This window comes from Vombatus ursinus, unplaced genomic scaffold, assembly GCF_900497805.2.
Source record: "Vombatus ursinus unplaced genomic scaffold, bare-nosed wombat genome assembly UNPS02014816.1, whole genome shotgun sequence".
NCBI classification, from domain to species: domain Eukaryota; kingdom Metazoa; phylum Chordata; class Mammalia; order Diprotodontia; family Vombatidae; genus Vombatus; species Vombatus ursinus.
The window spans coordinates 5,903,859-5,924,797 of NW_020954594.1; positions in this window are offsets into that span (position 1 = coordinate 5,903,859).

The following is a 20,939-nucleotide window of genomic DNA, read 5'->3' on the forward strand; positions in this document are numbered from 1 at the left end:
GATTTGAAATTGGTCTTCCTAACTTTAGGTTCAGTGCTCTGTCCGCCATGACACCTATCCACTACTATAGAAATGTGAAATAATAATAATGATTGTTATAATAATCACCATTATCATTTCTAGGTGAATGATCACAGCCTAAATGATTCATTAGAATGCCACCAAGATTGAGGACAGTGCCTTAAGCTGCCTAATTTGGTGTGGTGGAAAGAGGATTGACCTAAGAGTCAAAAAACCTGATTTTAGTTCTGAGTCTTCTGACGCTAATGAGGATAATAATGCCTCCCTAGATCAATAGCAGCTAGGTGGTGCAGTGTATAGAGTACTGGGCCTGGAGTCAGGAAGACTCATCTTCCTGAGTTCAAATTTGACTTTAGACACTGCCTAGCTGTGTGATCCTGGGCAAGTCACTTAACCCCGTTTGACTCGGTTTCCTCATCTGTAAAATGAGCTGGAGAAGGAAATGACAAACCACTCTAGTATCTTTACCAAGAAAACCCCAAATAGGGTCACAAAGAGCTGGGGTACCTTCCTCCCATAAATCCTGTAACATCAGAAGTGCAAGTGTTACTATCCCTATTTGACATACGGTGAAAGTGAGGCCAAGAGAGTTGAGATAACTTGCCCAAAGTCACACAACTAGTAAATAGCAGAGCTGAGGATGAAACGCAGGTCTTTTGAGCCCAGATTATAGGATTTGGTGCTAGAAGGGACTTTATAGATTATCTAGTCCAATCCCTCTCATTTTACAGACAGAGGTTAAGTGACTTATCCAAGGTCTCCTAGGTAACAAATGACAAAGACAGGATTCAAACTATGAGTCCAAATCTAGTACTTTCTCCATGATACCACATTTCACCTCACTGTAACAAAAATCAAACATGATGATAGAGGCAGAAACTCTTTGCAAACTCTAAAGTGTAATACAACAATGTGGTCCTGTTATTCCTCTTATCATTCTCCGCTTTCGCAGCTAGACCCGTAGTAAAGGGGGGCAAGGATCTTCAGCAGGACAGATGCACCCTTGCCTTCACGCCACCAGCAATGTTAGAGAATCATTGCCAGGGTTGGGTTTGCCACGTAGCATCATGCACCCAGGCCCCAGCCCCTAGCTGACACCACAGCATGGACAAGCGCTCGCCTCGTCAGACAAGCCCCTCGCCTCCTCACGTAGCAGAACAAGCCGAGAGAGCCGGGTCCAACTCGGAGGCCCAGCACTTGGGAGTACCGGCCCCTCCCCCACAGCTGGTACATCTGCTGCTATCACACAGCTGCCAACCATGAAACCAGAAGAATTCTGTCCAGGGGGAAGTGGGAGTGGGTCTTGTAAAGCAGGGTCAGGCAAACGGAAAATCTGAGGTGTGGGGCTGGATGCTCTCAATGAGATGTGTAAAATCTGAACTTACCATTAATCTATTTCTCTTCGTCTCCCTTTTCTCCAATGAGACAATGTTTCTTTCTGTCCCATTTCCTTATCTGTAATATTAGAGGCTTGAACTAAATTCTACCATCCCCAAATCCTATAAAAGCCTTTTCTCATATCCCTGTGAGATAGGTCATGCCATCCTATGAGATCCATTTTACAGATGAGAAAATTGAGAAGGCATGGCTAACAAGTGGCAGATCCATCAAAACAGGAGCTCTGAAATAGCTCATCTCCCAGTAGAGTGGAAAGATAACTGACTCTGTGAACAGAGGATCTAGGTTTAAATCCTGCTTCTGTTTCCTACTACCCCTGTGAGTTTAAGCCTTAGTTTCTTCATGTGCAAAATGAGGGCTTTTACTAGATGGCCTCTGAGGTCTCTTCCAGGTCTCCATCTATGAGCTTGTGAGCACCCTGACCCAAGGTTCTAGAAAAATTTAATCTCAGTAGCATGTGAGCTCCTTGGAGTCAAGGGCTATTTCATCTTTGGTTTTGTATCTCCAGTGCCTAGCACAGTTCCTGAACCATAGTAGACAAATGATCAATGTTTATTGAATTGAATTGAATTAGCACTAGCTTTTAACCTAAGTCTCAGTACCCTCATATTTAACATGGGAATGATTATACCTACCCTATTTCACAGGGTTGTGGAAATTAAATGAGATAGCGTATGTTAAATTTCCTGGGAATATAGAATAGCTAAGCCTTCTCTGGTACCTCGTCCCTTTGTCTCTGTCCCCCGAAAGAAAGAAAGAAAATGGTAGACAATTCTATTCTGCAGAGCTACTAGCATATGACTCATTGACCTTGCAAATCCTGTTGCTGCAAGTTTAAACATGTTGCAACATGTCCCTGCTATGATCACTCCACTTCCGTTTTCACACACTCACTGAAAATCCATATTGCTTTATTGCTGTTTCCTTTTCTCTTTGACTTTGACTCTCTCTGTCTCTGTGTCTCTGTCTCTGTCTCTCTCTCTCTCTTTCATACACACACACACACACACACACACACACACACACACACGCACGCACATTCTTTGAATTTGAAGTCAGAGGACCTGAGTTGTGCTTAAACTAAATTGGACATTCACTATCTGTGTGACTTTGGGCAAGTCACTTAACATCTATGAACCTCAACTTTCTTACCTCTAAAATAGGTATAATAGTATCTATACTACCTCCCTCAAAGAGTGTTGTGAGGAGAGTACTATAGAAATTTGAGCTATCATTATTATTAGCCCAACTCAAAGAGATCTGAGTATCCATACCAGAGGTTACTGAGCCTAGTTCTTTTTTTTCTGAATCCATGAACATTGGGTTTCTTAGGTGGCGAGTGGGGGGTGGAAAGACAAGATTAGCTTTTCAAACCTTTCTGAAGTTCTTCCTCCCCTGACTAGAGCTACAAGACTTCTGGGTAAGAAGCATTGAGATAAATGGAACAGTGATTAGCAGTCCATTCATATCATTTAAAGGCCCATTCCCTTGAGCACTGGCAGCTCGCAACAGCTCCACTGCCCTCTTCACCACCCTACCTCCTTCTGTGAGTGCCAAGTAAGAGAGAATTCAGAACCCCAGAGGGACTTTGGCCTCCCTCTCCCCACCCCTTCTGCCCCTTGCACTGGCCAGTCAAGCCAGATGGATTATGTCTTATTTCTCCTGGATTTGGTTGCAGGAATCAAACAGCATTTAAGGTCATTGATTGTTCCAAAGGCCAAGTGTATAATGTAACAGAAAATGAGTTTTGAGTGCCTGGTGGGAGGCAGCTCAGCTCTGGTCTCCACTTTAGCTCTACTCCAGCCTTGAGGAGAAGGTTGGCCTACATAGTTGGGGGGGAGGGCAGAGGGTGGAAGATGGGGTGGCAGAGTTTGGGGACTTGATGCCCCTTCCATCTCCCATGAAGTTTCATGAGAATCTTACTTCTCCTGGACCTAGATGTGCTCTTCCTGTCTTCAAATTAACCCTCAGTTTCTGTACAAAGCAATTGGAAAGTCATTTTCTCTATACAGCCTTTATCCTCCTAATTTTATCCTCACTCTCTCTCTCTCTCTCTCTCTCACACACACACACACACACACACACACACACACAAGTATGCACATAAAAACACAATGTTAGAACCATTCACACTTATTTATACCCAGTGCATGCCCTATTACCCATAAAAGAAATAGTGTGACCTATTGGAATGAGTCTGGAACTTTGAGTCAGAAAACCTGAACCTCAATTTTATCATCTATAAAATGGATATAAAAACATTTGCTGGGGCAGCAAGGTGGGACAGTGGATAGAGCACCTGCTCTAGAGTCAGGAAGACCTGAGATCAAATCTGACCTCAGGTACTTAATACTTACCAGCTGTGTGACCCTGGGCAAGTCACTTCACCCCCCCCCCATTACCTCACTCAAAAAACAAACAAACAAACCCACATTTGCTCTATCTACCTCTCAGAGGTTGGTTTCTTGGTTTGTTTTTAAAGAAAAATGCCTCATAAATCTTAAATAACTATATAAATGTAAGCTTTTTTACACACGCATTACATATATACATACACTCACGTATATGAACAGTACCTTTATGGCTATACACACACGTATTTACACAAACATATGCATACCTATAGACACGTAGATCCATTTGTGTAGATTCTCATATATTTCATATGCATGCTCAAGACATGGAATACACCCCCATTTTCACATGTATACTATATTTACATAGGCACATATTGACAACCAAAACAAAAATGCTTCCTTGGGAGCCGAGAATTAGAGTAGACCTGGTTGAATCAGCACTTTGGATAGCTCCCAAGCACTTCATCTACTCCATCCCCGGTCATCCCTACCTGCTCCTAAAGTGTATCTCCCATGCATTTGTTTCAGCCTGTCAGCATTAGAGTCACAAAGGCAGTGTTATTTTCTCCATAAGGTCCCAGTTAAAGTGCACAAATGAGATGACTATAAAGATCAAACATTGCTCACAGCATTTTAAACTTAATAAAGCACCCTCCCAAGAACAATCCTGTGAGGTTGGTAGTACTGGTGCTATTGTCTCCATTTTCTAGACGAAGAAACTGAGGGCAAAAGATGTTTTGTACATTATTCACAGTCACATGGTTTTTATCAGAAGCTAGATTTAAATTCAGGTCCCTAGACTCCAAGTCCTGTGAGTACTCTTTCTACCCTTTACCATGTTATTTTTCCAATATAAAGCAATATGGATTTTCAGTGAGTGTGTGAAAACAGAAGTGGAGTGATCATAGCAGGGACATGTTGCAACATGTTTAAACTTGCAGCAACAGGATTTGCAAGGTCAATGAGTCATATGCTAGTAGCTCTGCAGAATAGAATTGTCTACCATTTTCTTTCAAGACAAAGATAGATAACCAATATTTAGAGCAAAGTATTAAAATCAAGTTTAAGGAGAAGCTAAGCAAATCTGCCAGTAAGACACTCAACATGTTAAAAGATATTTGTATAGAGTGGGTAACGTCAACAATAAGACTTTCTGACTAGCAGCAAAGTCATATTAGTCAGAGCAGATGGCAGATGTCCATTATGAGGCATGAATTGATCATCTAATAATTAATAAAAATGTTAAGAAGTTCAGAAATTTCATCCTATCAAATCAATAACTCACTATGAAGATGATGGCTGCAGAATGGAATTTGTGTAGAATAACATACTGCTGAAAACTTGAGCTTGAAGAGAACTTCTAGAAAGACTGCTATCCATTTTGAACAATGAAGAGAAGTGGTGAAGGCTTGTCATTCATTCTGATCTTTCAAGGGAAGCCAAACAAAATAACACATTGCTGAAGAAAATAGTCATTGGTGGTGAAATGAGAAATTCCAGCATGACCCAGAAGCAAAGCACCAACATCTATAGTGGAAATCTCAAACATTCTCATGACCCAAGAAAACACACATCAAGCTCATGGGGGAGAGACATTGTTGATTTGCTCCTTTGACATCAATTGTCATGGTCCGTGCCAAATTTATCCCACAAGGCTGAATAGTGGAACTGTTCAAGCAGAAGTTCTAAAGCTCTTGGAGGGACTCTATGAAGCACAAAGGAGTGACCTGTGGCCAATTGTTGACTTCTTCAACAGTAAGATGTTTCAGGGCCTACTGTACTTTCTAAAAAATCAGATTGGAACAAAATCACTATTTCCCAGTCTGATCACCCCCCTTAACCACCAGACTTGATTCTAAATGATTTTGGGTCACACCTCAAAATCAGTTAGCCTGTAAGACTGGCCACCACTGAGGATATTTGGGAGACTGTTCTGAAGGGTGATTCCAAAAAGGGAATCCCCCTGAGGTTCTAAGAAATAGCAGCAACTTGGAATAAGTATATAGCCATTCAGGGTGACTACTTTAAAGGGTGCAATACTCACTTGGATTGATAAGCTCTAGTATGTCTGTTTAAAGACTAGTCCTGTTACTTTATAGTTAAAGCATCTACTGCTCTTCTGATAGCATATTGTCCCACATTATGGATATTGCTACCATCTATGATGTTATTTCACCTACAATTATCTTTATGTGGAACCAAGAGAGAATATTGTATCATGGAAAGTTCACTGAATTTGGAATCAGAGGACCTGATTCATATCTTGGCTCTGCTACTTTAATACCTAGATAACTTTGGTCAAATCATTTCACTTCTCTGGATCTCAGTTTCCTCATCTGTAAAATGAGAAGATTGGAGCAGGTCATCTCTAAGGTCCCTTCCAGCTTTGAATACGGTGGATTAATGACATTAGGTGGGCTATGTAGTTATCCCACCTTTCATCTCCATCTAATTTGGCCATAGAAGAGCAAAAGCCAAATGTGTTTTGTAAGTAACTTCCTAGCACCTCTACTTCCTGGGAATCAGATCCTTCCTGATACTTATCAGGGAAGCTATGCTCTAGAAACAGGGATTATTTTACACTGCAGACATTTATTAAGCTCCTTTTGCATGCAGAATATTGTGCTGGGCAATAGGTAAGATACAATGTGTGCAGATGATAGGGTCCTTACCCTGATGAAGCTCACAGACTGAATTTCACTGCTCTCTAACCTCTGGCTCAAGAGTTTAATCCTTCTAGATTTCCTGAGCTTAGATCTGTATCAGAGGTCCTTGGCACCCTCTCCCCAATTACCTCTATCACTTCTGTCACAGGTGGCCATCTTCCCTTCTACCCATGTTGCTGCATGATTCAGACAAACACATTTCTTTCATAGTCTCTTCTAAAAGGAAAAAAAGAATATACATTCAGAAATCATGTATGAGGAGCAAAGCAATTTTTTAAAAATAAGTATACACAATAATTTGACCCAAAACAGAGTGGATGGCTCCAAGCTCACAGAACTAGCCTAACCAATTGAAAATTCACAAACTAAATCTTCAGCCCATGAGGATTCCTAAGGCCCTGGATTTTCCTGTTCCCATAGAATAAGAAATAAAATACTATGGAAAGTCAGAAAATTAGAGCAAAAGGGGACTTTAAAGATCACAGAGGACAAACTCCTTGTTCTATATAGATTAGGAAACTGAAGCCCAGAGAGAGGAAGTGATTGTCCTAAGGTCATACAGCCAGTATGTAGCAAACATGAGATCTGGACTCGAGCTGTCTGACTCTGAATCCAGCACTATTGCCTCTGTACCGTGCTGTCTTCCCATCCCCAGAACAAACCATCACATTCTGGGATCGGCATAGCTAGACATTCTGGGCAGCATGCATTCAGTCATTCTACAATCCCAGGCTGTCCAAACCCTCAAACAGCAATGTTGCCTTCATTTGAGTGGGGGCGGGGAGGGGCGGAGGGAGAGATGATCTGCACATCCTCATTGTAAGAAAATGTCTCTGTTAAAGCTTCTTATTCTTGCCTCTTTGTTATTCTTCTGACCCTACTCTGTGCATAAAAGAGTCAGGACCCACTGATCCTGAACTTCGTTCATTATCTTGACTAGTGCCTTTCTGATTTCTGACATTGATATTTAAACTGGCTTACTGTTATAGGGATCTATGAAACTGAAGGTTGTCCTTGGACCCTCTCTCCCCCATCTCCATTCCTCTAGGGAGGCTAGAACCTGAGGAAATGGGCTTATATTGCCGCAAGAGAGAAGGCAGTTACGTGGAGAAAGGAACTGCCTGCTAAGCTACTGAAGTCCTAAAACAGGAGAAGGAGGGAATCTCCATAACTGTTGACTTGTTCTGAGACAAATAAATAGAGTCAGGGGACTAGATTGGATAGCCCCTTTGCCAGTCTACAGCAACCTACACAGGGAAGCCATGACTGTCTCAAGACAACTGCTTGGCATGAAGAAGGGTAGTTTTGCAGGCTCTCTGAAAATTCCAATGTCGTCATTTAATAGGAAAGATCTCTGCTAATGAATGCCAGGGATAACAGTGGTTTCTTAATAGGACCTTTAATGAAGACTCATTTCAGCTTTTATTAACATGGAGGAGGAATAAACATTGTTTCCCTAGCCATCAGGCATCGGCGGGAATGAAAATCAGTACCTTAACCTTCTCCAAATCCCTGCCTCCTGGATCTCTATTGCAACAAATGCAATTATGATTCCTATTAGCTCCCTGTGCAGCAGTAAGGATTGTGATTAGACCTCTAGAAGAACTTATTTTGGGGGTGGGTGGGGTGCTGTGTATTGGAAAGGGCTTCTTTGAAGCCTCTCTCTCTCTTTCTGGGGTCCTAGGTACATGTCATCCTATCTAGAGGCAGAAGGGTAGACAAAATGAGAAGCGACTCAGCTAGATTGCGATATCCCTGAAATGTGAGCCCTAGCCCTGGACACAGTTCAGGAGTCCTACTTAATTGTCCCATTTCCTAAATCATCACTGCTTTGGGCCCCAGTGGGAAACCCCAGTAGGAAGATGAGAATAACTATGAAACAAATCCACTATTATCCCATCCTTGCTGTTTAACCCATCCACCAACAGTTAGCACACAATCACCAAGTTAATTAGATGAGTCTCTGGGCCCCAACCAGTTAATCAGGCTGAACTAAGCACCAAGGTGTCAAGAGCACCATACTAGGCACTAGGCAGAGACTCGGAGGAAGTGGCAGCCATGGAAAGAGCCCATAATCAGATTTCAGGAGACATGAATTTAAAATCTGTTGTCAGCATTTTGACCTGGGCAAAGTCAATTCCCCTCTTGCAGCCTTAGTTTCTTCATTTGTAATATGAGGGGGCTGAATTAGGCTACCAGCTCTAGTGCTCTTGGAGAGCTCCCACCCTAATGGGGAGATAGCCACACCCCTATTAAACAACACTTAAGTAAATCCATAATTAATACCTAACTGCTGAGAGAACAGAAGCAGTCAAGGGGTAGTCACTTAGGTGAGGCAAATATAGGAAGGCTTCCTGCAGGAGGTAAATTCAGAGCAGAGCTTGAAGCAAGGGGACAGAAAGACATCATCATTGTAATAGCTCTCATTTTTTCTAGTGCTTTGAAGTTTGTGAAGCCTTTCTTCAAAACAATCCTGCAGCACAGGAAGTACAAATATCATCGGCCTCATTTTACAGATGAGGATGTTGAGGCTCAAGGAGATTATAACTGGCTCTGGAGTCAGAGAACCTAGATTCAAACCCTAGCTCTGGTACTTACTATGTGACCATAAGCAAGTCACTTAACCTGCCTCAGCCTGAGTTTCCTCATCGGTAAAATGAGGGGGGCTAGAGTGGGTGACCTTTTAGGGCCCTTTCAGTTCTACTTTTATGATCTGATCTGAATCAGATCTACATCTATAACTTGCCCATGGTCACAGAGCTAACAGGTGGTAGAGCAGGGAGAACCAGAACTAGTACTCACCTGTCAGGGAGCAAATGGAGCTTTGCCCTAAGCCGGGAAATCAAGGGAGAGGCCCTCTCCTCTCTCCCTGCCCCCATCACCCCAAGGAGATCACCATCCCTATGATTTGGCTTGAAGACTTTGCACAACCTCTCTGTAAGACTCTCTGTGGACCAGCACCCCACCCCTGCAAGCAGAGAAACTGTCCCATTGGCTGCCACTGCACTCCATTCCCCAACCACCCTATGTGCCATCATGAGCCACCCTACAACCAAATTTGCCCCTGATCAATAGCTCTATGGCCAGGATTCAAACCCGTCTATTAGAGTCCAGGTCTAGGACTTTTATGCTATATCAGGCTGATGATATAGAAAAGTCTATTAGGGCTTCTTCGTAAGTGGGTGGCTCACCTGTCAGTGGTGGATTGATTTGATTAGAGTAGAATCAGTGTTGGCACTCAAAGCGCAAAAGGGGAGACTCCTCTTTTGTAGGGAGAAAAGATGGGAATGAGAGAAGTCCTACCTTGGACAAGGAAGGAGATGGGCCCAGGGCCCACTTTGACCTGTGGGTTTTATTCATTTTATTCTTCCCTCCAGGCTCTTGGAACCAGGTTGGAAAGAGAGACTTTATAGCTCAACGAATTTGTCAATAAGATTTCATTAAAATGCAAAGAGGAGCATAGAGATTTTAAGAACAATTGCATCTGACTTAATCTATTTTCCCACTGAGGTTTATACCCCATCTGCTCATATAGCCATCGGCAGGAAGCTGCCCCTGGAGAGACAGCATAATGACCCTGGAGCAGCAGAGGCTCTGATGAAGGGGCATGTAATAGAGGCAGTGTGGTATAATGCTTAGAGCACTGAATCTCAAATCAGAAGACCCAAGACTGAAATCAGGCTCCTCCACTTCCTACCTATGTGACATTAGGTAGCTACCCTTACTCAGGGTAGCTGAGGACCTCAATTTCCTCACCTATAAAATACTAATAATTGACATTTGAGAGGCAGCATGGCTTAATGGGTGGAAAACAAAGGCAGGAGTCAGTAAGACCTGGATTCAAGTCAAAAGTCACTTAACCCCTCAGTGCCCAGAGGCAGCTCTCTAGAATTACACATTTCAGAGCAGTGGCCAATCTGCATGGATACAGAGTTTCCTCACTGGGTATTTCCTTATCCAATGATATCACAGGTCTGGTCTAGGTGAAAAAAAAACCCACTAGTATTTGCATAGTTTTAAAGTCTGCAAGTGATTTACATACATAATTTCATTTGAGCCTTAAGATAACTATGTAAGGTAATAGAAGGAATATGCCATTTACACTAGTTAAGTACAATAAGACAGGAGGTAGACTGAGAGGAAGGGCAAAAGTGAGATCCAGACAAAAGGCTGCAGGGGAATCTGAAGATCTCTTTCAGCTCAGTAGATCAAGAAAGGCTTTGTGGAAGAAAGAGGTGCCCCACCCCAGTCTGGTTCCTGAAGGAAAATCAGATTTCAACTGGCAGCAATGAAGCAAGATGGACAGTCTGCATGAACCCACAGAGGCAGAAAAGTGAGAAATGAGATTAAGGAAGAGCTAATGATGCAGATGCAGTTTCGTTGGAACACAGAATATGAAGGGAAGCAATGTGAACTAAGTCTGGAAAGGTAGGTCAGATTGTGGGGAGATTTAAAACCTGGCTGAGGAATTTCTGTTATGTCCTCTCCTCCCCAAGTACTCTCTGCACACAGAGACAATAAGGACCAGTGAACAGCAACGAGAGGGAGCCAGTAACTACATCCCTTTGGACAAGAGTCGGAAGACCCTCGGGTCCCACTGTGACTACTTTTTTAGGAAACTTATGCCCTCAGGCAATAAAAAAGACTTCCTGCTGAGGGACCTTGAAGGAGGGTGAGGACCCAAGGTAGCAGAGAAACCAAGCATTTGGACTGCTTGTTGACTGGCTGGCAAACACTTTATTATGCCCTCCCCTGCTCAAAAATGTTCTATGGCTCTCTTTTGCCTTCAGGATAGAGCCAAGGGCCTCCACAACCCATAAATATGATAGAGATAATGGCAAGTCACAAGGCTGGGAAACCAAAATGAGCACCACACTTCCCTGATCCCTCTTGCTATTGAGGGAGAAGGGGGCAAGGGAGGGAAGCATAAACTGATGGTATAGGAGTTTCCACTAGATATACCAGAAAGTAGGAAGGCTGCCCACCTACGAGTGGTTTGGTAGAAGAGACCAGTGTAAAGTGGGTGAGTAGCTCCTGTGATATAAGCTAATGAGATGCATTTCAGGGGAGACTGGGTAGTATGGTGTTCATGAGGTGTCCATGAGACATTGTAGAGGGTCACTGGGCAACCTGGCCATCTGGTCCCAACATACCTTCTCTCCTGCATAATTCCACCTCCCACCATATTGGTTTCTCCCTGTCCCCAGGACTAAATCCCATCTCCTCCATAAAGCCCACCCCAGATCTCAGCTCCCTAAGGAAACTTAGGGCATCAGTTTCCTAAAAAAGTAGTCACAGTGGGGCCAGAGGATCTTCTGACTCTCATCCAAAGGGATGTAGTTACTGGCTCCCTTCCACTGCTGTTCCCTGGTCCCTGTTGTCTCTGTGTGCAGAGAGCACTTGGGGAGGAGAGGAGATAACACAAATTTCTCAGCCAGGTTTTTGAATCCCCCCACAATCTCTCCTACCTTTCCAGACTTATTACACATTGCTTCCCTTCATCTCTCATCCCTCCTACTCTGAATTCTTACAGCTCCTTCTGTCTGTATCACCTACTTGGGTCTTTATAGATATCCCAGTATTGGTATTTATTCTGCATATATGACTTATCTCAAAAGAATATAAGTTCCTTCAGGACAGGAACTATTTTTTGTATCCTTGTATCCTATTTCTTTGTATCTTTGGCACCTATCACAGAGCCTGTGGCACATGACGATAGCATAGCTGAATGAATGTTGGTTGAATGAACAAATGTTATCTGTGATATTAGATGGCAAATTCCTTGAGCAGAAGCCTTATTTACTCCCCTTTGCACCTCCCCCATACCTTGTATATACTAGTCATTTAACAAATAGCTGTTGATCAATGAATTGATCAACTGGACACTCATTTGCTTAATTCTTTCTTAGCCCTCTCCTTCTGGTGATTATAAAATCACAGCATAAATGCCCCATTATAAAATGTTTTTGGTGATCTACTCCTTGAAAGGGGGAGAGGGACCAGCTAACTCTTTCTACTTGGAAATTGGATATTTCTTTCTGCTTAAGCCCCTCAGAGTTTAAAGTTCTTAGAGAGATCTTGCCTTTTTTTCATTCCCCACCCTCCTATCCAACTCCTGAAGAAACATCTGTGTCCTTACATCGGGTTTCCTCCTCCTGAGGCTGCCCAGTGCCCCTGCCCACCTGCCCTGCATTTCCCCAGGCTCCCCTCGCCTGCTCAAAGTCATGTAGCCAGGAATGTAATTAGGCCTTTCCTGGGACGTCATCCCTTCTGCACAGTCAGGCTGCCCGTCCAACAGGGGATAATTTATGGAAATGGGTAAAGGTGTTTTAAATTATTCAATTTAAATGTAAATAGGGGAGATGGTTTCTCTGAATAAATTGTCTTATTTGTGTTCCACCCTCCCCCTCCTAGTGAAATATGGAGCTGTTTGGAAACTGCTTGAGCAAGGGGGCCCCTCACCCAGCCTGGTAAATAATGTGAAGATTACCCTTGTTTGCCTGAAAAAGGATTAGAATTATAGATAGGAAAGCCCCCTCCCTGAAACTGCAAGCCAGGGACCTGTGGTGATTGCTGGTCCTCAGACCATCGTCATAGAAAACATTCCCAGGGCCTCTCCTGGCCCTGGCCAACTCCCATATGCTGGGACCCAGAAACTTTTGCCCAATAAGTAACAAAGAAAGTGGATATCATGGATGTGAGAGGGATTAAATTAATTCCATTTGACCCCAGAGGACAAAAATAGGAGCAAGGCATATAAATCCCAAGGACATAGATTTTGTGCTCAAAATCAGAAGAGCTCTTTTAAACATTACAGCTGTCCCAAGATGGGAAAGCTGCTCATGGAATAATTTGGCAAGTGTTTAAGTAGAAACCAGATGGCCATCTCTCAGGGGTGAAATGGAAGGGCAGGAGGTGGAACTGGATGACCCGTAAGGTCATTTTCCCTATTTTGAGTATAAAATCTCCCTCCTTGTAACTTTCACCTATGGATCCTGGCTCTGTCCTCTGGGATCAAGCAGAACAGGTCTTATCCTTGTCCTGTCCATGGCAATTACTTTCTTTGTCCCTTGTTTGGCTGGAACTTCTGTGTTCCAGGGTGTAAAAATTGGACTGGCCCAGGTCTGATCCTGAGATTCTATGAATCAGTGCCCCATTGCATTAGAAAGCAAACAATTAAACAGCCTCCCCTTTTGTCAGCATAGTGGGGAAAATGGGGCACCAACAGGGTGCCAAGGCAAAAGAGGATGCAGGTGGCACTTGGGCTATACAAAAGAGATTGCCCCCACTGTGCCAGGGCAGCCAGGAGCATCTGAAGCGAGTGGTAGCTGATTGTACCAGAATGTCTGCCAAGGTATTTAGGGAAGCCAGGTGATGGGAAGGGGTTGGTACAACTTGGAACAAAGCGTTCTAGACATGGTGAGGAGCAGAACGTGTGCATCAAGTAAGTGGAATAAAAGCAGGGGAGAGAAGGGCTGAGTTTGGGCACTGATGAAGCACCCAGGGTTTTTAGCCCTCTCTTTCAGGTAATCATAAAATCACAACATAAATGTCCCATTATCAGACTTACTTGGTGATATGCCCTTTGAAATTCAGGACAGGGACTAGCAAATTCCTCCAATTTGGTGACTGGATATTCTTTTCCTGAGCTTGGGCTTGGGTCTCTACCCCTTCTGCCATCACTGTTACGTATGTAAGGTATTCATGGATTTCTGGTCAGTCTGGGGTCATGGTATATGCTGTATGAAAGCATACTTGTGCATTAACACACACACACACACACACACACACACACACACACACCATTCACCAGAATTGTAGGAGGTATGACTTGGTAAGAGCTGTGGTCAGATCCAACTGAACGGAGCCTTCCTGAATTGTACTATCTGAGCTTTCACTCAATTTTGCAACTGAAGAGAAGGGATACCCAGCAGACCTTCCTTAGGCAGAGGTAATAATTTTCTCTCTATGCAGGGGAAAATGGGGGAGTACCTGAGTCCATGGAACTACCCCCACTCCCAAATCCAGACATAGGCAGAGGGCAAGGTTAATTGGAAAGAAAAATAATTGACCCATTGGCCCTCTCTTACCTCTCCAGTAATTACCTCTCCTTATCCCCAGGGGTCACTTCTGTTTATGATGCCTTTAACCTCCCAGGACCCCCACAGTGATACCTATTTCTCAACACACACACACACACACACACACACGAAGCCCAAATGCAAGCATGCACACACACCATGTACATGATGCATATATACCACCACCATGCACATATGCACTCCACACACAACCCCGTGGTCAGTTTCTTCAGGTGACTGACTTTTAAGTTTTTTATAAACTAATTCACTAAGATGTATAGCAAATTAATATGTTAATGGTTGAACATGTCTTCCCTTCCTACAGGGGATTTCTAGAAATATCAGTGCCTTAACCCAAAGGAGTTACTACCTAGTACAGATACTTCAGTCCCTATGGTAAACTAACAGAGGAGATTAAGCAAAAGTAAGCTCTCAGACAAGTCTCTCTTTCCTCTACTTAAAGCAAAGTTTGACTCTGGGGGTAAGGGACACATATTATTCACTATCCTCTTCCCCAAGGAAGCCTGAAAGGGATAACCTTCCAGCAGCAGCAACCCCAAATCTGCAGAGACAGAAAATCGGTTTTCTGATACTCAGAGAGAGCATTGGCTTTGAGGTAAGAGGACATGGATTCAGTTCCTGCCTCTAACACTTACTGCCTTTGTGACCTTGGACAAGTTACTTACCCTTGGTCCTCAGTTTCTTCATCTACAAAATGAGAGGGTTGACTGGATGATCTCTGAAGTCCCTTCCAGAAACGGATCCATGATCCTATGGTACAAATGCAAACAAAAAAAAAAAAAAAAAAAAAGAAAGAAAGCAAAAGGAGCTGTCTCAGAAATAATCCAGAGAATTCTTGTCCAAGTTACCACAACCATCGTCATTGCCATTATCACCATCATCAATCTTCATTATCACCTTGTATGTGTTTTATAATTACCATTATTGCCACTACTATAATTATCACTAGTGTCATAATTATCTTGTGGAAAAGAAGGAGGGATACAGTATAAACAATGGTACAATTAGATGAATTAAGAACTGGTTGAATGACCAGACACAAAGAGTCATCATTAATACATCCCTGTCAACCTGGAGGGAGATAGCATGTACTTGTTCAATCATTTCAGTCGTGTCTGACTCTTCCCAACCCCATTTGGGGTTTTCTCAACAAAGATACTGGAGTGGTCTGCCATTTCCTTCTCCAACTCACTTTACACATGAGGAAAGTGAAGCAAAAAGGGTTAAGTGACTTGCTCAGGATTACACCTCTAGTAAGTGTCTGAGGCCATACTTGAACTCAGTTCTTCCTAACTCCAGACCCCGGACTCTGCACTATGGCACCCCCTTGCTGCCCTCACATGTACTAATGGTGTGTATTTGTGATCTCTGCTTAGCCCTGTGCTCTTCAACATTTTTATCAATGACTTAGATAAGGCATAAATGGAACACTTGCAAAATCCAAGGTTACCTCGTGTCTGCCTTGTATGTGTTTTCTCTATGCAAGTACATATATGTGTGTGCCATATGTGTTATATACACATATATATACATATATACACACACATGTTGTTTCCCTAGATAGAATGTAAGCTTCACGAGGTAAAGGGCTGTTTTCACATGTGTCTTTATACAATGACTAGCATAGTGTCTGACTCATGGTAGAAACTTAACAAATAACTTGTTGATTGATCAATTGACAGGAAGTTGAGGCAGATAGATGATGCAGTAGAGTTAGTAAATCTTGATTTCAAATCCTGCTGCGTGTGACCCTGGGCAAGTCACTTAATCTATCTGAGCCTCAGCTTCTTCATCTATAAAATGGGGATAATAATAGCACCTACTTCACAAAATTTTTGTGAAGATCAAATAAGAACATATGTGAAGTATTTTGTAAACCCTAAAGTGATGTGTATGTATATATATATATATGTATATAGATATATGCTAGATATTATTATTGGCTCTTCTGAACTGGGAAGGATAGCTATCATGTTGGATTACAGAATCTTGATCAAAAGGGATCTCAACAGTTGAGAACAATGGGCCAAATCTAATAAGATTGAATTCGACATGGCCAAAAGTAAAATCTAATACTTGGTTTCAAAAAGTTAGTTGTGTAAGTATAAGATGCAGAAGGTATGGCTAAATAATAATTTACATGAAAAATATCTGAGCATTTTAGTTGACCACAAACTTAACATTAGTCAACAGCATTGCAGACAAAAGAGCCACTTCAAACTCATGCTCATTATGGAGACACAGTGCTCAGAATGAAAGTGGTGATTGTTCTCTTACTAGATTCTGGTTTGGATCAGACCACACCTGAAATACTGAGTTCGGTTCTGAGAATGTATTTTAAGAAGCAAATTGAGGAAGCTAGACCAAGTCTGGGAAGCTAGGTGGTACAGAGCATAGAGCCCTGGGCCTGGAGTAAAGAAGAGCTGAGTTCAAATCCAGCCTCAGACACTATCTATGTGACTCTGGGCAAGTCACTTCACCCTGTTTTCCTCAGTTTCCTCATCTATAAAATGAGTTGGAGAAAGACATGGCAAATCACTCCAATATCTTTTCCAAGAGAAACCCAAAAGGGGTCACAAAGAGTCAGACATGACTGAAAAATGACTGAACATCATCTGAAAACAAAGTCCAATAGAAGGCACCCAGGATGCTGAAGAGCCCTGGAGAGCATGATATGTAGAGGTCAGTTGAAGGACCTGGGAATAGTTAGCTTGAAAAAAAAGAATACTCAGAGGGGACATGAAATGATTTTTGAAGAATTTTCTTGTTATGTTTGTCCCTAAAGGGCAGAATTAAGAGCAATGATTAGGCATTACAGAGAGGCAGATTCAGGCCCATGCTTCCTAAAAATTAGAGCTGTCCCAAAGTGGAATAGGCTGTCTGAGGAGACAGTGGGTTCCCTTCACCAGAAATCTTCAGGCAGAGACAAGATCACCAAGCACCTTGTTGGTGATGGGGTTGAAGGCATTCTTGTTCAGGTATGGGTTGCGCTAAATGACAATATGGGACAGTGGGGGCCAAAATGGTAGATTTGGAGCCAGAGGGCATGGATTCAAATCCTAGCCCTGCCACTTTCTAAATGTATGATTTGGGTAAGTCACTTTACCTTTCTAGGTCACATTTTCCTTATCAGTTAAATAAAGGTACTGGACTAAATGACCTCGGAAGTCCCTTCCATCTCTACATCTAAGATCTTATGACCATGAGGATGCTGTGATCTCTACCTATCTCTCCTGCTCCCATCTCAAAGATCTTCTTGTGTCAACCCCTCAACCTGTCAAGTCTTATTCCCAGATGTCCCCAGAGCAAGGTCCTCAGATGCCCAGCTTCCTCCCAGCTATTCTCTCCCATTAATCCTGAGGGTAGAGAGGCAGATTGACCTGACCATTCTTCAGCCCCTAGCTCCAGTGTCATGCTCAAATAAAATGGAGGTGGTATGCTAAATTCCTAGAGAGACAGACCCCCACATTGGTTCTGTCACCAGCTGGATGTATCCCTCAACCTTTCAAACCCCAAAACTATCACCCTTACCACCATTTCCATCACAGATCACAGGGAAATCAATAGGAAATGGACAAGATTCCTGGAATCAATTTTTCAGACCTTGGGCATGATGAACAGCCAAGTAGAAAGGAGTAGCACCCACCTAAGGAGTTAATGACCTTGGGTGTCTGCATAATGGGTCATTCCTTTTTAACAGAGCCCAGCCTTTCTGACACAGCTACCTTCTCCCTCTGGTTTCTCTCCATACTTTTGTTTTCTCTCAAGGTGACATAATAAGCATCATCAGTTAGTCTGTCTGTCTGTCTGTCTCCTTTTTTCCCTCCCTTCCTCTCTCCTTTCCCTTTCTCTCTTTTTCTCTCTTTCCTCCATCTCTCTCTTCTCCTCTCTGTCTCTCTCTGTCTCTTCCTCTTCTTCTTCTTCTTCTTCTTCTTCTTCTTCTTATTCTTCTTCTTCTCTCTCTCTCTCTCTCTATCTCACACACACACACACACACACACACTATTCATACCATGGCACACTAAGTTCCCTCCTCTGCCAGCACCAGTATACAGCTCATTCATCTAGCCTCAGAGATGGGATGGCACAGAGACGTCCAAAGCAAGTTTGCTGGAAGATCATTTTGGATGGCGAAAAGTGAGCCCCTTTCTTAAACATCCCCCAAGGAAACTTTACAACTCTTGTAGCCAAAAAGTCCTGAGACAGTGTGGCATGATGGGGTAAAAGTTTGAATTCCAACTGTAACACTAGCTGCTGCTTTGCCTCTCTGTACCTCAGTTTTCTCATACATAAAGCAGGTAGAATCAGTGTAAATGTTATTATCTCCATTTTACAGGTTAGGATATTGAGACTTCTAAATTAGTCAATGGAAGAACCAAAGCTATAAACAGATGATAGAAAGAGTTATGAGAAACATTTTCCTTAAAGGTCTTTAAGAACAAGAGAAATAACATGGCATGGAGCATTGGACTTGGAGTCATGAAGGCCTGAGTTCAAATCCCACTTTTGACTCTGGGTGAGTCACTTAATCTCTCTGTGCCTCTGTTTCCCTTCCGTAAAATAAGGGGATTGGGCTAGACATTCTTAGAAGTTCCTTGCAGCTCTAACACTGTGATCCTACTTCTCTCAATTTGCCTAAGAAGAGGGTCTTGCTAGAAGTTGTCTTCCCAGAGATGGACTAGGGATAGATCAGCCTCTGGAGGGCCATAGGGTTTCAGACCCTTAAATAAAGTGCCTGCTTAGGGCAGAGACTCTGTTCAGGTTTTCTAATTCTTTGTCCCATACTCTTTCCACCCTACAATTTCCTCTCACTAGGCTGAAATGTTACCATGGAGTAACAAAATCCCAGCCTTGCTCAAGGAGACAACAAAAGCTAAAACTTCAAGGAATCCTCTTAGAATTCCACCTTCCCTGGCTGACCCCTCTCTGCCTTATCTCTCCCAATGAGATGACAACCAAAGGGGATGATGACTAACTTTGGCGATTTCTGCTGAGCCTTCCTACATGATTGTGGAGGCAGGAATTGTGCTTTCTCTAAATGTTGTGTTCCTAGTACAGTGTTCTGCACACAGTTGGTGTTTAATAAGTGTTACTGGTTGAATGAATGAATGAATTGGATCTTGGCTGCAAATTATTTCTAGAGGCTGCAGGGAAGACTCTTGCACTGAGTCCAGTTGTTAAGGAGACAAATACTTGGCTTGGGGCCTGGTTGGGAGGCTTGGTAGCAGATTGGAGGGACCCAATGCTCAAAGAAAAGAGAATTTGGGTTGGGGGTGGGGGGAGAAGACTGTGACTAAGGCAACAGGCAGAGCACTGGTTGCCCCCCTTCCTCTTCCTGACTAGGGGAGCAATCATCCCTATAGAGGAAACAGCAACAAGCCTGCTTGACATTTGGACTGGAATTATTAACAGATACTTGTTCCCAATCAGGTCTCAAGTGCCTCTGAAGACCACTCAGCTGCCAGGGAGGGGAGACATGGAGACTGCCCAGATCAGAAGAAAATCTCTCATTGCCCCTGCCTTCCTTCCCCACTTCCAGAGAGCTTCTAGAGCATAAGAATTCTGGAAAGGGCTATAACGGAGCATTAAGGGAGGGGCCTGGGTCCTCTATTATGAAGGAACAGCAGGAGTAGGGCAAGAGACAGAGGGCTAGGAGACTGTCCTACTAGATATCCTTCCTGATTTAGAAATACAGAGAGGTCTCTAAGGGTGAGAATGGAGTCAGGATACTAGGGTTTCCTAAGGAGCACCTAGAAATAGAGGAAGGTCATTACCAAGTGGAGAGAGCTGGAAAGGCTCCCTGGTATTGAAGTTCATCTTTAAAGGGTATGTAGGACTTCATCAGGTGCAGGACAGTCTAAGAACAGAGATCAACCTGAGAAAAGCAGTGATTCAGGAGGACCCCCGGCACATAGCTTGGCTGAAGTATATGGTACTTAGAGAGGGTAAGAGGACATAAAGTCAACAAGGCAAATTGGCTTCAAATAGTGGAGGCCCTGGAATGTCAAGCAGAAAAGTATGAACCATGCTCTGGAGGCAAAAGGGAGCCCTGGAAATTCACCTTCTCCTCCCTGTTCCCTGTGCTCATCTCAGACATATGCTTTGTTGATATCTGGCAGTACCAGGAAACACCAGGAAAAGTGCATTGGTTCTGAAGTTGGAGGACTGGAGTGCAAACACTGCTTTTGATGTTCAATATCTGTGTAACCTAGGGCAAGTCACTTGTTTTCCTGAGTCTCCATTTCTTCCTCTGTAAAATGAGGCTTAGGGAGGTTAAATGATCTGCCCCAGGCTATGTTGGTAAAAAAGCATCAAAGGTGGGGTTTTAACCCCAGGACTCCATTCATTACACACACACACACACACACACACACACACACACACACACACACACA